Here is a 16,497-nt window from a genome sequence, read left to right as displayed (position 1 = left end):
CCCATTCCCTGCTCTCAGAAGGGTCAGGTCCCTGGCTGAGGAGCTGTGGACTGAAGGATCCCAGGTTCAATTTCGGTCAAGGACATGTACCTTGGTTGTGGGCACATCCCCAGTGGGGGGTGTGCAGGAGGCAGCTGGTCGATGTTTCTCTCTCATCGACATTTCTAGCTCTCTATATCCCTCTCTCCTTCTCTCTGTAAAAAATCAATAAAATATATATTTTTTTAAAAGGAGAGAATATTAAAAGCAGCAAGAGAAAAACAACTTGTTATAAGGGAACCCCCATAAGACTATCAGCAGGTCACTAATGTCTCCAAGAAAGGAGCTTGTGGACAAAAGAAGAAACTGTTCTTAACTGGCTGGCCTCTTTCCTTCACAAAGCCCCAGAACTCAGTACACAGGGAGCAGACAGAAATGCCCTTTCAGCAGAAACTTTGCAGGACAGAGGGGGTGACATGATATATTCAAAGTGCTGGGGGGAAAACACTGCTCTATCCACTGAGCCAAACTGGTTAGGGCCTCTCCTTGTCTTTAACTTCTGACAGTGTAATTTAGTGTGTACTGGTGTGAGTCTCTCTTGGGTTCATCTTATTTGGAACTTTATGAGATTCCTGGATCTGAATATCTGTTTCCTTCCTAGTTAGGGAATTTAAAAAAAATAAATTTTATGCCCTCCTTTTCTCTTTTTCTTATGGGACTCCTAGAAGGTGAATGTTGGTCTGCTTGATGTCCCAAAGTCCCGTAAGATATCTTCCCTTGTTTTCACTCTTTCTTTATTTTTTCAGCTTTTCTGATTAAATGAATTCTGCTGCCCTGTCTTTAAATCCATTGATTTTTTTCTCTTTATCTAGTCTGATATGGAATCCTTTAGAATTTTCCAATTCAGTTATTAAATTCTTCAGCTCTGTGACTTCTGTTTGGTACTTTCTTACATTTTCTGTCAGTTTGTTCATGTATTATTCTCCTGACCTCAGTGAGCATTTTTATGACCATTCTTTTAAACCCTGTATCAGGTAAATCACTTATTTCTGTTTTATTAAGTTCTTTTTCTGAGATTTTTGTGGGTTTCTTCTTTTGTCCACAAGCTCCTTTCTTGGAGACATCAGTGACCTGGAGCTTGGTGTAGCATCACTATGATGTCTGCCACCCTACCCAGTCTCTGGATGGGGTGGTACTGAGTCCCTATGTGTGTGTTAAATTAGATGCCTGTCCCTCGGGCTGTAGCTGTGGAGGTGAACTAATACCCTCTTTCACAGAAAGAAGGGGTATTTCTGTCTGCTGCCTCTGTGCTGTACCCTTAAGAATGATTTCTCTCTTATTTGTTACAGACCTGTGGGATCTGCAAACATAACTTTTGTTAGCCACCAGAGCCAGGCAATCAAGGGGCATCCTCTGGGTGGCAGAATCAACAACAGTCGTGCCAGACATGTGCATGAGCACCTTTTGCTCCTCAAGCCGAAGCTTTTAAGGTAAGCCAGTTCCCTCTCCCACGAAAAGCCTGAGAGCCTTTTATTCTGCTGCCTCTACACTGGGCTCTGGGTGGTTGGCTGCGGTGAATTTCCGTGAGCCCTGTAAGAACTGTAGCCTTGCGTGTCTTGTGGGGGCAAGCACTGTTGGCTTTCAAAACAAGATGTTTTGGGGCCCGTCTTAAAAGTTGTATTGCCAGCTCTGAGGTCCATACTCTTTGCTCTTGAGGAATTGTGAGTTCCCTTCCTGTTGTGTGTTGGTGTGTTGCAATGCCAAGTGTAGGGTTTATGGTGAGAATCTGTTACTTAGCCTCTCCTACCCATTCCAATGTGGGTATTTCTTGTTTGCTGCTGTGTAGAAGTCACTCAACTAGTTTCTGAATTTCACTGAGAGGAAATGGTTCCTTATGCATCTGTAGATGCGATGTGTTCATCCGAGGAGGTGAGTTCAAGAGCCAGAGCAACATTTTATGTGTGGTTCTTCTTCTTCTTATTTTTTTAAAAACTATTATGGATTCTTATAAGAAATGCTATGTCACCAACATTTTTGATGACACAGATAATCCTATTAGGTGGAAATACATTGATATTAGTGATTGAATCGGAAATGATTCAGCAATGTTGGACTTAATGAGAAGCTTTAAGTGTACCTTCACCAATTTATTTTATTCATGTTTTCCTCTTAATGTTTGCATAAGAATTAGTGATAACAATCCATGTCTAATTAAGGGTTCTTTTAATAGGTATTAAGAAAAGTTCCAAGTAATAAGAATGTGTTATAGTTTTTAGTTGGCCACATTGTTTCTTGCATAGTGGTATGTAAATTAATGCTGCATCTTACATGCATGTAAATGAAAAAGAAGCATGTTATAGTTTTCAATTGGCTACATTGTTTCTTTCTTAGTGATATATAAACTAATGTGTCTTACAATGTTTCTTAAGATTTGAATACAGAACATACCTTAAAATAATAATTTTCTAAATATGTTCACATATGATTTTATTTTATTTTTATATGAAGACTCTGAAATAAGGTGGGCATTATTATTTCCATAGGCAAATGTAACTCAGGTGATTTTGATTTTCTTATAGCCTTACCTATTTTGTTTAATAGACTTTTGAATGTGAGCTAATAAAATAGTTCAGTAATTTATTTTCTATAACAGTAAGCCACAAATTTAAAGCATTTCTACTATTGAATAGGTCATGTTACATAATGACACCATTTTGAAAGGCTATGATATTATAAATGAAAGATGGGAGTTAAGCATAGGGAGACTTATGTGTGAAGTTAGGGAATACTCAGATATGACAGAAATTCCTGGAAAGGGAACAAAAGATCAAACTTGGGAGAAATGTGTGGTATGGAAAGTATCTTAAATCTAGGCAAGATACTTTTTTGATATTCATTATTATAATATTTAGATCTTATTGTTTAGTCCTTCAATGGTGGTTCATTTTCTCCTACATGCTGTACCTTCAAATTATATAGCTGCCAATAGTTACTGCTTGTTAATCAGCTTCTTGCTTCCAAGCAAAAAAACAACAACAAAAACCAACTCTGGAAGAATTGTTAGTTTACAGAATCAACGGGAGCTGGAGAACCAGACTCAGGAAATGACATAGGCCAGAGAACCTCGGCAGCCAAGGACACAGCCAAGGTCACGCTGTGGAGTAGCTTTGCTAAATGGTCACACCATCGTAGCACTATACTCAGGTGACACACATGCACCTGGCTGCCCAGAGCCTGGGACAACCAATATTTTGGACTTCTGGTTTCCTCCTGTTAAGAATTCTACTTTGATGAATAGCCAAATGGAGATTAAGTTTCTGGGCAGCCAGGAAAACTGGAGATACATCTGATTATTGTATATTTTGCGGTTTATATTTTGTTTAAATAGGACTGAATAGAACATTTTAAATATACTGTTAATAAAGCCATTTTTAGCTATAAGGAGTTGTTCTATTATTATCGCTTTTCTTTTTTTTTTTTATGGTGGCTATTTAACTAACACCAAAAGTTAAAATAAGTAGGAGTGTTTTTTCTCCTAGGAAACTAATCCAATTTTATCATGAAGTATAATATGATTCACCTTATTTGCTGGAATTCACCTATAAAACCAGGTATGCCTACAGATTGGTAGAGAGTCATTCTTAGATATTCCTTGATTACACCAGAAGTACATGTGTAACATTACAGAAATACAGTTTTCAGAGGTTACTTTAATGCTGGTGGTCTTGATTCAGCATCTAGAAGGGTTCAGCAAAGCCCTGAAGAAGATGAGAGTCCACGATGATATATAATTTTGGAAGGCATTATGGGGAGTCAGAGAAGCTTGGCTGAATAAACCAAGTTCTCCTTGTCTCAGGACTCCTTGCTTTTTATTAACACAATTTGTCCTAAGGCAAGGTGGAGATAGACACATCAAAGGGTAGGGTTTGTACAGAATCCATTGTCAGGTTGGACGAATTTGCCTACAGCTGTTCAGGTGTTTGGCCAGTAGGAGGCAATAATATGTAGATTAAGATGCCCTGATCTGTCTGGCAGCAAGCAGTCATTTTATGCATCCTTTTTATGTTTTGGGAAAATGCCTTTTAGCCACTCCCAGATGATTCAGCCCTGCTGACATGCTGGAATTGACTTCTGGCATTACTTGACTGTCATCTCTGAATTCATAGTCTCTAAGTATCTAACATATAGTTTATCTATTGGTTTATTACTCATTGTAAAAATACATGTGTAACATTACAGAAATAACAGGATAGAGTGATTAATCCTCTTAATCCTGCCCTCATGGATAACTACTGTTAATAGCTTGGTTGATCATACTCCAGACTGCCTGGGTATCATTTCCATTTAGCTGACAGCCTTGTGTAAGGTGTTTGTCCTCATACTTCCTCAGTTTCCTCATCTCAGTGTAATAGCATCGGCTTCCAGGGTTTTGTGAGGGTTTAATAAGAATATGTAAAATATCCAGCATGGTCTTTGGAATATAATAGATGCTTAACAAATTCTAGTTTTGTACATGCATTAAGATAGACTAGATTATGGTGGAGTAGCCATAAATCTCAGTGCTTTAACACAACAACAATTTATTTCTGGCTCATGCTGCATGTTTCACACAGGCTGGCAGAGTGGTTTCTCCATGCAGTGACTCAGGAACCCAGGATACTGGAGAGTCCACCATGCTGTGGTCATCATCGGCCATACATGGCTCCTCTGCTCATCTTAGGAGTGAAAAGAGACTATAAAGTCATGCATGGAGTTTTTATTGCTCCAGCCCATAATTGACATGCTCCATTTTCTTTTCTTTTTTTCTTAATATACATTTTATTGATTTTTCACAGAAAGGAAGAGAGAGGGATAGAGAGTTAGAAACATCGATAAGAGAGAATCATCTATCAGCTGCCTCTTGCACACCCCCTACTGGGGATGTGCCCACAACCAAGGTACATGCCCTTGACTGGAATCGAACCTGGGACCTTTCAGTCCGCAGGCCAACGCTCTATTCACTGAGCCAAACTGGTCCCGGCAACATGTTCCATTTCAATCACAATTTATTGGCCATAATGCAGGGGTCTTCAAACTATGACCCGCGGGCCACATGCAGCCCCCAGGGGAGTCTGATCCTGCCCGCCAGGTTTTTTGGGCAGTGAGCGCAGCCAAGGTGTTACAGTAGGAATTAGTAGTTCATATAGTCCGGCCCTCCAGCTCTCTGAGGGACCGTGATCTGGCCCCCACTTTAAAAAATTTGAGGACCCCTGCTAATGAGTAACCAAAGCCCTGCCCAACAGAAAGCAGGCTGGGAAATGTGTAGTGTGGAATGCAGACTATAAGATGAGTACTTCTACCTCAGTCGCAGTCCACTTTCTTCCATCCAGCATGGCAGGATATTATCCAAACAGTGTTGCAGTTTTTTAGAATGTAATATATCATGGATGTCTCCTCATATCAGTACATATTTATTTGTTCATTTACTATTTATTAAGCCCTTCTTGGTATCAGGCATTATTCTAAGTAGTGGATTATACCAATGAAAAAAAGCATTTGACAGTCCTTCCCTTCGTGTAGTTTACTGGATTGCAAACAGATAAGAAATAAAAATACCTTGCTAAAGTATAGAAAGTAAGAATTGTTATGGTGAGAAATAAGAAAGACAAAAGGTAGCCCTGGCTGGTGTGACTCAGTTGGTTGGGCATCACCCCATGTGCTGAAAGGTTGCTGGTTCAATTCCTGTTGAGGGCACATGCCCAGGTTCTGGGTTATGGGCTCTAAGCCCAGTAGGGGCAGTCAACCAATGATTCTCTCTCATCATTGATGTTTCGCTCTCTTTCTCTCACTTTCTCTCTAAGCATCTATTTTTAAATCTTTAAAAAGAGAGAAAAGGTAGAGGGAGTTTTAGGGGGCACAGTTTTAAGTCAAATGTTCATAGAAGGCCTCTGTGAGGTGATTTGAGTTCAATCCGGAAAGCTGAGAAGTGAGAACTAGAGGAAGAGCAGTCCAAGAAAATAAAACTGTCAGTGTGGTTTGGTGCTATGTACATGAAGATGGGTTCTTCTGTTTTTGTATCTGTTTAAAATTTTCCATGAAAAAACATTTATAACAAACATAGCCCTGGTTATAAAACTTGTATCTAGATTTTATTTCTGCATTTTTGGGGGAGGGGAATCATGACAGAAAATATAATAGATATTCTCTATATTCTACAATAAAAAAATGAGTAAAAAGGTTTTACCAATTTACCTCCTCAGAAACAAAGTTTTAACATCCTCACTAACTCTGGCTGCTATACAATCTAGTCCTTGATTACAGATTGCTGTTTATTACTGCATAATTGTGTTGTGTGTGTTAGTCTTCTCTTTCCAATTTTATTTTATTTCATTTTAAAATATACTTTTTATTGTTGACAGTATTACAGTACCTCCTCTTCCCCTTTTACTCTCATCTTCCTAGCCCTAATCCCACCCCCCCACCTCTCCCACCCCGTCTTCACTACCTTATTGTCCGTGTCCATGGGCTATGCCTAGAAGATTATAAGTTCTTTGGTTCATCTCATTTCCCCCAGCCCCACATCAACGTATGTCAGTCTGTTCCATGCCTTCATGCTTTGGGTCTTATTTTGTTGGTCAATTCATTCTGCTTATTAGATTCCACAAATAAATGAGGTTATATTATATTTGTCTTTCTCAGATTGGCTTATTTCACTTAGCATCATATTTTCCAGGTCTATACACGCTGTCCCAAAGGGTAAGAGATCCCTCTTTTTCACTGCTGCATGGTATTCCATAGTGCAAATGTACCACACCTTTTTTATCCATTCATCTACTGATGAGCACCTGCGCTGTTCCCATATCTTAGATATTGTAAACAATGCTGCTATGAACATAGGGATGCATATATTCTTTCTGATTTTTTTTTTTTTTTTGGTGTTCTTAGAATATATTCCCAGAAGTGGGATCTCTGGATCAAATGGGAGTTCCTTTTTTTTTTTTTAGGAAACTCCATACTGTTTTCCACAGTGGTTTCACCAGTCTGCATTTCTACCAGCAGTTTACTAGGGTTCCCTTTTTTCCATATCCTCACCAGCATAAAATTGTTGATTTTTTGATGATAGCCATTCTGATGGTGTGAGACAATATCTCATTGTGGTTTTAATTTGCATTTCTCTGATGATTAGTGACTTTGAGCATTTTTTTTTTTCACATGTCTGTTGGCCATTTGTATGTCCTCTTTGGATAAATGTTTATCCAGGTATTCTACCCATTTTTAATTTGTCTTTTGTTGAGTTGTATGAGGACTTTATATATTGTTTCTAACTTTTTAAAATCTCCCTTTCTTTCACTTCCTTTAAAGTGATTAGACATATAATAAATTCCCTATAAAAATTACAGATTGAGCCGGAACCAGTTTGGCTCAGTGGATAGAGCGTCAGCCTGCGGACTGAAAGGTCCCAGGTTCGATTCCAGTCAAAGGCATGTACCGTGGTTGCGGGCACATCCCCAGTGGGGAGTGTGCAGGAGGCAGCTGATCGGTGTTTCTCTCTCATCAATGTTTCTAACTCTCTATTCCTATCTCTTCCTCTCTGTAAAAAATCAATAAAATATAAAATAAATTACAGATTGAGAAGTAAAATTCGAATCATTAAGTTTTTTTAAATGTAACCATAGTTATTACAGCATTTTACTGTGTTGAGAATGGAAAAAAATAAGCTGCATAAAATATTATACCCACAAGCAATTTAAAAGTTTTGAGCATTAGAGAGCTAGTTCAAAAATGCTTTAGGCTCTTCTTCCCCTCGACCCCCAGTAATTGGCCAGATGTGAGGTATAATTTGAATGGAGACTTTTCTTAGTCACATACTTATCATGATTCTTCCACTAAAAATTTGTTCTTTCAGTGGTTTACTTTCTGTTGCCAGGGAACTAGGCTACATTGCACAAACATTTTGAGTCAGTTCTGTCAGTTTTTCCTTAAGATGACCAAGAGTCTTAACAATTAGATGGTTGTGATTTAATTTTTAAAAAATGAAATCAGCCTTGTCCAGCCCAAAGAGTTGACTGGGCTCTTTAAAGGTTATTTGGCTAGATTGTCAGGTCACACCCAGACACCAAGGAGAAATGTCACCAAAAGATCACTCACTTAGAACCACCCTACAATGAGGGGAAATGGTGACAGGCTGGTCAAGCATGAGGAAGACTCCTGTCACAGACAAATTTGTCAGTGTTAGTCACGCAAGAGAACATAATGTTTAAAGGAAAATGCATGACACCCCTGGGAAGCTATGTTGAAAGAGATGTGGCCAGAGAAAAGAGAATTACAAATTTAGGGAGAATTGTGCTTCCATAACACAGATAATTTGGAAGTCTGGTGCATACAAAGTTGTTGTTTTTTTGTTTTTTTTAAATTTAGTTCACCTTAGTTATGATCTATTTTATATAAGGCAAAAATCTCTCTTTTGAAAACAGTGTCTTTACATCAGGAAGGAAGGATTACTGCATTATGCTGACATTCAACTGGAAACATTTGTAGGGTATGGGATGATTTATTATCAGTATCAGACTTCTAATCATAAGCCTTATCCAATCATAAGAATACTTTTAGGTCCTGGACCATGTTGCTAAGTGGTTAGAGCATTGGCCCACACACCAAAGGGTCACAGGTTCAATTCCTGGTCAAGGGCATGTATTTGGGTTGCAGGTTCAATCCTCTGCTCTGGTTGGGGGGTGCATGTGGGAGGCAGCCAATCAATGTATCTCTCTCACATTGATGTTTCTCTCTCTCTTCCTCTCTCCTTCCCTCCCTCCACTTCTACACTCTCTCTCTAAAAAATAAAAAAAATAAAAATAAAAACAATGGAAAAAATATCCTAGGTTTAAAATTAACAAAACAAAACAAACAAACAAAAACAAAAAAACGCTTTCAGAATAGTGGCCATACCTCAATGTCAAACACAGAAGACATATGGCACCATTATAATTCAAAAGTCACCAAACAGCTTTGAGGCCACAGACGATAATTTTGATCTCTGAACCTCAATTTCCTCATCTTAGCAATGGATACACAGATGATATTTCTTCTGCATTTTACTGGTATGTTTTACGTATACCAAAATTCTGAGCCTCATTCTTCAGGCAGAAACCTGAGCAAATGGAAAAATAAATATGAAAGTACTCAAACATAGCATCCCCTGTTAATTGCTAGTCATCATCCCAAAGGAGAATTTCTTTAGATTTCTACCTGAGGATTCAGGCTTTGCTTAATACTCCTCTTTGGTATCACAAATTCTCTATTCAGTCATCCTTCTAGTGAGTTGATCATTCGCCAAATATTAAGATCTCACCATGTGCTAAGCACTCTGGTAGGCCTGGAGATACAAAGAGGACTGATGTAGACACAGTTCCAGCCATGTGGAACTTGGAACAGAGCAGGGGAGACCAACATTGCACTGAGTTTATTCAGAAGTAGGACAGGATGTTTTTTTGTTTTTGTTTTTGTTTTTTTTTTTTTTTTTTTTTAATTTAATTTAATTTAATTTAAATTTTTTTAAATCAATCTTTATTGTTCATATTATTACAAAGGTTCCTCATTTCTTCCCCCCTCCACCAGGTTCCCACCCCACCCTCTGCCCCCTCCCCATCCCCCATTGTCCTCATCCATAGGTGCACAGTTTATGTTCAGTCTCTTCCTCCCTCCCTTTCCCCGATAGTAAATCCCTTTTCAGATAGTAAATCTGTTACTTAGCATTTTCTCATATCAATAATACCTGCACATGCCCAATGATACACTTCACACAAAAGACATTTCCAACTAGGTCAACCAGCCTCATCCAGGCCCCACCCAAGGCACTCACAGATCAACACCCCAGCGCTATACTAACTCAACACATCCAGATCTAAGCCTTCATCACTTGATTCAGCAGACCCTTAAGTTACCGCAAAAGTTTCCAGCCATGTCTGAGAGGCAGCCGTGGGCAGGGACAGGCGAGGAGCGAGCTGTTTCGGGCCTGGCTGCTCCGGGCCTGGCCTCTGTTGCTCTGGTTCGTTCCACAACCAGCTGCTCCGGGTCTGGTCACTGCCGCTCCCGACCTAGTTGCTCTGGAGTTGGCTGTTGCTGCTACAGGCCTGGCCGCACCCGACCCGGCTGCTCTGGGCCCGGTTGCTCCGGTCCCGGCCGCTCCGGGCCTGGCCGCTCCCAGCCTGGCAGCTGCTGCTCCGGGCCTGGCCGCTCCCAGCCTGGCAGCTGCTGCTCCGGGCCTGGCCGCTCCCAGCCTGGCAGCCGCTTCTCCGGGCCTGGCCACTCCCAGCCTGGCAGCCACTGCTCCGGGCCTGGCCGCTCCCAGCCTGGCAGCTGCTGCTCCGGGCCTGGCCGCTCCCAGCCTGGCAGCTGCTGCTCCGGGCCTGGCCGCTCCCAGCCTGGCAGCTGCTGCTCCGGGCCTGGCCGCTCCCAGCCTGGCAGCCGCTTCTCCGGGCCTGGCCACTCCCAGCCTGGCAGCCACTGCTCTGGGCCTGGCCGCTCCCAGCCTGGCAGCTGCTGCTCCGGGCCTGGCCGCTCCCAGCCTGGCAGCTGCTGCTCCGGGCCTGGCCGCTCCCAGCCTGGCAGCTGCTGCTCCAGGCCTGGCCGCTCCCAGCCTGGCAGCCGCTTCTCCAGGCCTGGCCGCTCCCAGCCTGGCAGCCACTGCTCTGGGCCTGGCTGCTCCCAGCCTGGCAGCTGCTGCTCCGGGCCTGGCTGCTCCTAGCCTGGCAGCCGCTGCTCCGGGCCTGGCCGCACGAGACACGGCTGCTCCGGGCCTGGAAACTCCTAGCCTGGCAGCCGCTGCTCCGGGCCTAGCCGCACCCGACCTGGCTGCTCTGAGCCTGGCCGCTCCCAGCCTGGATGCTCCGTGCTTGGCTACTGCTGTTCTGGGCCTGGCTGCTCCCAACTCGGCTGCTCTGGGCCCGGCTTCTCGGGGCCCGGCCACTCCGTGTCTGGGTGTTCCTGGACTGGCCACCCTGGGCTTGGCCGCCTCTGCCTCAGGCCTGGCTGCCACTGCCCCAGGTCTGGCTGCTCCAGTGCTGGCCGTTGATGCTCTTGTTCTGGCTGCTGCTGCTCTGGGGCCTGGCCACTGCTGCTCCGGGCCCAGCTGCCACTGCCTTGTGCCTGGCCACTCTAGGCCTGGTCGCCGCTGTTCCAACATTCTGTCCCTTTTTTCTTTCTTTTTTTTCTTTTTTTTAAAAAAAAACACACGCATTTATGTTGCAATGTTGGCTGGTGAGTTGAGTTCTGACTTAGTCTTTGATTTTTCAAGATCTTCTTTGTATTCTTTCTTAAGTAATTTTACTATCATTTGCTCTCACTTGATTTCTTCACATTGAGAACTTCTTTTGTTTCTTCCTCCTTGTCCTGGGAGCTCAGCAGGTTGGCCTGTGGCACCCCTTTGTTCTCTGCAGGCTCCTGCGCTGCTTCAGCCTGTTACCGGGGTTGGTGCCGCCCAGGAAGCAGCCCCCGTCCTTGGCTCTGTTGCCCATGCTCAGCAGTCGAAGGCTCAGGGGCACCCCCCCCCCCCTGGGGGCCCCGTCGCCCGGCTCCTTGCTGGCGCCCGGCTGGCCGGTGTCCGGCAGGGGCTCCTGCTCCTCGTCGCGTTCCTCCAGTCTGGAGCTTTCTTTCTCCCTCCCACTAGGGGAGTCCAGGATCAGAGTCAACAGACTGTCCTCTGCACGCAGTGTGCACTACTCTGGGGGCTCGGCTTTTCACCGCGCTCCCAGGACTCCACCTCACAGCCCCGTCTCCCCCTGCCCGAGCCTGGGTCCCCAGGGACTGGCCCAGACCTGGAGTTCGGGGCGGTCCGGACTGAGGCTCAGCGCCGCCCCAGGAGGCTTTGTTTCTTCCGGCTAGGGTAATCCAGCATCAGAGTCAACATTCAGTCCTCTGCGCACTATGTGCGCTCGACTCTGGGGGCCCCGCCTTTCGCCGTCCCCCGGGATTCCGCCTCACAGCCCCGTCTCCCCCGCCGGAGCCTGGGTCCCCAGGGTCTGGCCCATAACTTGGGGCTCAGCGCTGCCGGTTCGGGGGTTCATCCCAGGCTGGGGGTTCTATTTCCTTCCTGCTAGAGAACGCCAGGCAGCACCCAGCCCTCTCCTCCTCTCCGGCTGCGACCTCTCTGCGCGCACATGCGTGCGAGTGCGCGGCATGTCTCCGTACCTTAGGCTTTTTTTCAGCTACTCTGATTTTCCTTCTGGTTTTCTCCCTCCTTCTTATTGTAGAGTTTTCAGTCAGTCGACTACCTGTAGCTCTGGGCAATGTCCACTCTACATTTTAGTTGTATTCCATTGAAATTGTTGTGAGCTGCTGCGGCTAGGTGTCTACCAGAGCAGCCATCTTCGATCCTCTCGGACAGGATGTTATAAGAGCTTTCAATGGGGATTTCTTAGCCTATTTGGGTTTTAGAGATATCACAGCTGAAGCAAGAAAAATAGGGAGGAGTTGGCTGAGCAGGGAGTACAGGGGAAAGTGGTTTAGACAGAGAGCAGTACTGAATTGACTTGGAAATACTGGAAGGAAGGCCAACACGGCTACAGTGTAGAGTCAGGATCCAGAGCTCAGAGGCCTCATTAAGGGTTTGGTCTTTGTTCTGAGAGTAATGGGAAGCCATTGAGGTCTTTTATTGTATATTTTTATGATGGAAAGTGACATCACTTGCATTTTAAAAAAACTAATTCTATCCCTTGCCAGGTGACTCAGTTGTTTGAAGCATACCAAGGTTGCAGGTTCGACCCCCTATCAGTGCATATGAAAGAATTAACCAATGAATTAATAAATAAGTGGAACAGCAAATCGATGGTTTTTTTTCTCTCTCAAATCAATTTAAAAAACTTAAAAGCTCATTCTAGGCCCTATGTGTAGGAGAAGATGGCACACAAATAATTATATGGGGAAACCAGTTAGGAGGCAGTTGGAAGAAATGAATTAGGGGGTTGGCAGAGAAGAGGAGGAAATCGTGGACTGATTCAAGAGATATTTAGGAGACAGAATCGGTAGGTGCCCTTTATTTTTGCCTTGCCTTTCTGATTGGGGGCACTTTCTGATGTGAGGTGCAGGGAGGTGGGTGCAAGTGCAGAGCAGCAATATTGCTAGGTAGAAGAGGCAGAGATCAGAGTTTGCGCTGTTGAGATGACTGTAATTTGTGAGTCATATGTCCAAATTGATGGAGCCGTGAAGAGGAGAATTTCAGAGGTTTGTGGATTCAGGGATGTGGCTAAGTGCTTGGCTACACATGTGCAAGGCAGACCATGTTAGACCTACCTGCAGTAACTGTTAGGGGACTGAGCAGTTAACAGAAACACCAGTGCTGGAAGACTGAACTCCATTTAATAGAAAGATCTTATCAAATGCCTTGGGTGTTCAATGGAAACTCCAGTAAGCTTCATGCTCTTAAGACTAAAGACAAAATTGAAACAGGATAAAGTTGAATCAGAGTAATTAACAACTTGCCAGAGTAAAACTCTTTATTTATTTTTTTTAAATATTTTTTATTGGCTTTCCACAGAGAGGAAGGGAGAGGGATAGAGAGCTAGAAATGTCAATGAGAGAGAAACATCGACCAGCTGCCTCTTGCACACCCCCTACCAGGGATGTGCCCGCAACCAAGGTACATGCCCTTGACCGGAATTGAACCTGGGACCTTTCAGTCCGCAGACCGACGCTCTACCCACTGAGCCAAACTGGTTTTGGTAAAAGTCAATACTCTTTAAAGAAAGACATAGTTCCTCACAATGTAGCAGTCAGAATTGTTTTATATACAGTAAGAAATTACTAGGCAAGTAATTCAAGACAGAGGGAAAATAGTGATTAGAGAGATGAACCTAGATGTTAGAATAGATGTGGTTTCCAAAGCTTCTATAATAAAAAAAGCATAATATGCTAATTAGACAGCTGGCCGAACAACTTTCTGGACAACCTTCTAGATGTCCTTCCAGACAAAGCCATGGTGGCAGGGCTGAGGCAGAGGCAGTTTGGGGTGATCAGGCAGGCAGGTGAGTGGTTCGGGGTGATCAGGCAAGCAGGCAGAGATGGTTAGGGTTGATCAGGCAGGCAGGTAGAGGGGTTAGGGGCAATCAGGCAGACAGGCAGATGTGGTTAAGTGCAATCAGGCAGGCTGGTGAGTGGTTAGGAGCAATGAGGCAGGCATGCAGAGTGGTTAGGGGTGATCTGGCAGGCAGGCAGGCAGGTGAGCAGTGAGGAGCCAGTGGTCCCAGATTGTGAGAGGGATGACCTGAATTGTGAGATGGTGTAAGTTGGGCTGAGGGATTTCATGCACCAACCCTCTAGTCTATAATAAGGATGTTAAAGGGTTTAGAAGAAAAGATAGAGTTATCCTTTTAAAGTAAGTGGACAGATGGGGAATCTCAGCAGAAAATGGAAATTAGGAAAACAACTAAATGGAAATTTGATTACTGAAAAACTACTGCTACACAGAGCTTAGAGGAAAGCATATTATCTTAGATGATCTATTAGAAATGAAGAAAAAAACTAATGCCCAGAGCATAAAACTTAAGTTAGAAAAGAAACCAACGAATAAAAAAAATAGAATTAAAGCAACTGTAAGAATAAGAGGAGCAAGTTATGACATAAACCAATTTATACAGGCCAATGCAAAAGATTAATAAAAGTAGCAAACTTCCTCTCAAGGTTGATTAAAGGGAAAAAAAAGAGGATGCACAAATAAACAATACTAGGAATGAAAAGGGAGATTTAGCCAGAAATGCTCCCAACTTTAAAAAGCTAATAAGCCGAAACCGGTTTGGCTCAGTGGATAGAGCGTCGGCCTGTGGACTGAAAGGTCCCAGGTTCGATTCCGGTCAAGGGCATGTACCTTGGTTGCGGGCACATCCCCAGTGGGGGGTGTGCAAGAGGCAGCTGATCGATGATTCTCTCTCATCGATGTTTCTAACTCTCTATCCCTTTCTCTTCCTCTTTGTAAAAAATCAATAAAATATATATTAAAAATAAAAAGCTAATAAAAGACTGGACAAAAATCGTACACCTATGAATGAGGACAATGGATGGGGGAGGTAAGGGAAGAGGGTGGGATGGGAACCAGGTAGAGGGGAGCTATAGGGGGGGGGAGGAGAGGAACAACTGTAATAATCTGAACAATAAAGATTTATTAAATTTAAAAAAATAATAAAAAATAATAAATAAAAGCTAATAAGATATTATAAACATGTTTATGCTAAAAGAACTTGAAAATTAGACAAAATTTGATAGAAAATATAATTCCCTATAGCTATCTCAAGAACATATCAAATCCTAATTAAATTCTATAGCCATGAAATAAAGTGTCAGTAAATTAAAATCTTCCTGCAAAGTGAACTTCAGACACTGAGTTCTATTAGCTAGGAAGCATATAATTCCAATATTGTACAAACTAACACAGAGAACAGAAAAAGAGGAATAACTCCCCAGTTCTTTTTAAAAAACTAGTATAGCCCTAACTGGCTTGGCTCAGTGGATAGAGCATTGGCCTGCAGACTCAAGGGTCCCAGGTTCAATTCTAGTTGCAGGCATGTGCCTTGGTTGCGATCACATCCCCAGTGTGGGGTGTACAGGAGGCAGCTGATTGATGTTTCTGGCTCTCTTCCCCTCTCCCTTCCTCTCTGTTAAAAAAAAGAAAAGTTATCTACCAAATATGGCAGCAACATTATTCTTAATTTGATGTGTTGAAAGCCTTCTCATTCAGCTCAGGGAGAAGACAGGTGGCATAAAGGAGAGAAGATCTAAATGGACTTAAGGGTGTGAAAGATACCCTTGAAACTGCAATACTGTGGCTCAGTTTAAGTAAATGAAGAAATAGATCATGTTTATGGATGATAAAGTTCAATAATTTTTTAATTAGTTTTTTTCAAATTGATCGATAGAGTTAATGCAATTCCAACCAAAATCTGTGTGTGTGTCTTGTCAAACTATATCTATAATTTATATGTAAGAACCAAAAATAAACTCTTGAAGAACATGATGCAGAGATTTGCTTTACAAATTATCTTTTAAAAAATTATAGTAATTAGGACAGTGGGATGCTGGTTCAGGGATAGAAAAAAATGACCAGTAAACAAGAAGGATAGGATACCCAACAGAACCCACCTAAATGGAAACTTGATTTATGGCAGGCTTGCTTTGTGAAACCAGTGGCAGAAAGAATGTACTTTTTTCTAAAAAAAAAAAAAGTGTTAGTCAGATTTAAAACAAATACTCCAAAAATTTATATGGAACTAAAAAAGACCCCAAATAGCTACAGCCATCTTGAGAAAAAGATCAACGTTGGAAGGATCACAATACCTGATATCTAGTTATATTACAAAGCCACTGTAATTAAAATAGCCTGGTATTGGCATAAGAACAGGCAAATGGATCAGTGGAATAGAACAGAGAGCCCAGAAATCAAGCCTTTACCCTCAATTAATAATTGACAAAGGAGGCTAGAGCATACAATGTAGTAAAGACAATCTCTTAATAAATGGTGTTGAAAAAACTTGACAAATACGTGCAAAAAAATGA

General features: G+C 42.7%; 1 long non-coding RNA gene across 2 annotated transcripts in view; it reads left to right on the top strand.

Moving 5' to 3' along the window:
* The window catches only part of LOC311619541, a 73,013-nt gene that overhangs the window by 3,639 nt on the left and 52,877 nt on the right, over positions 1-16,497 (top strand). Inside the window, exons 2-3 of one of the 2 annotated variants that reach the window (XR_014794534.1) lie at positions 1,329-1,469; positions 3,044-3,338. This is a non-coding gene — a long non-coding RNA (uncharacterized lncRNA). Of the gene's footprint in view, positions 1-1,328; positions 1,470-3,043; positions 3,339-16,497 lie in introns of those variants that run through there. The other variant, XR_014794533.1, reaches the window with a different exon arrangement.

The sequence above is a fragment of the Pipistrellus hanaki genome, assembly GCF_964339955.1.
Source record: "Pipistrellus hanaki genome assembly, chromosome: 1".
Lineage (NCBI taxonomy): Eukaryota > Metazoa > Chordata > Mammalia > Chiroptera > Vespertilionidae > Pipistrellus > Pipistrellus hanaki.
Note: the sequence above shows the minus strand (reverse complement) of the source record. Positions and strands in the feature narration are given on the sequence as shown.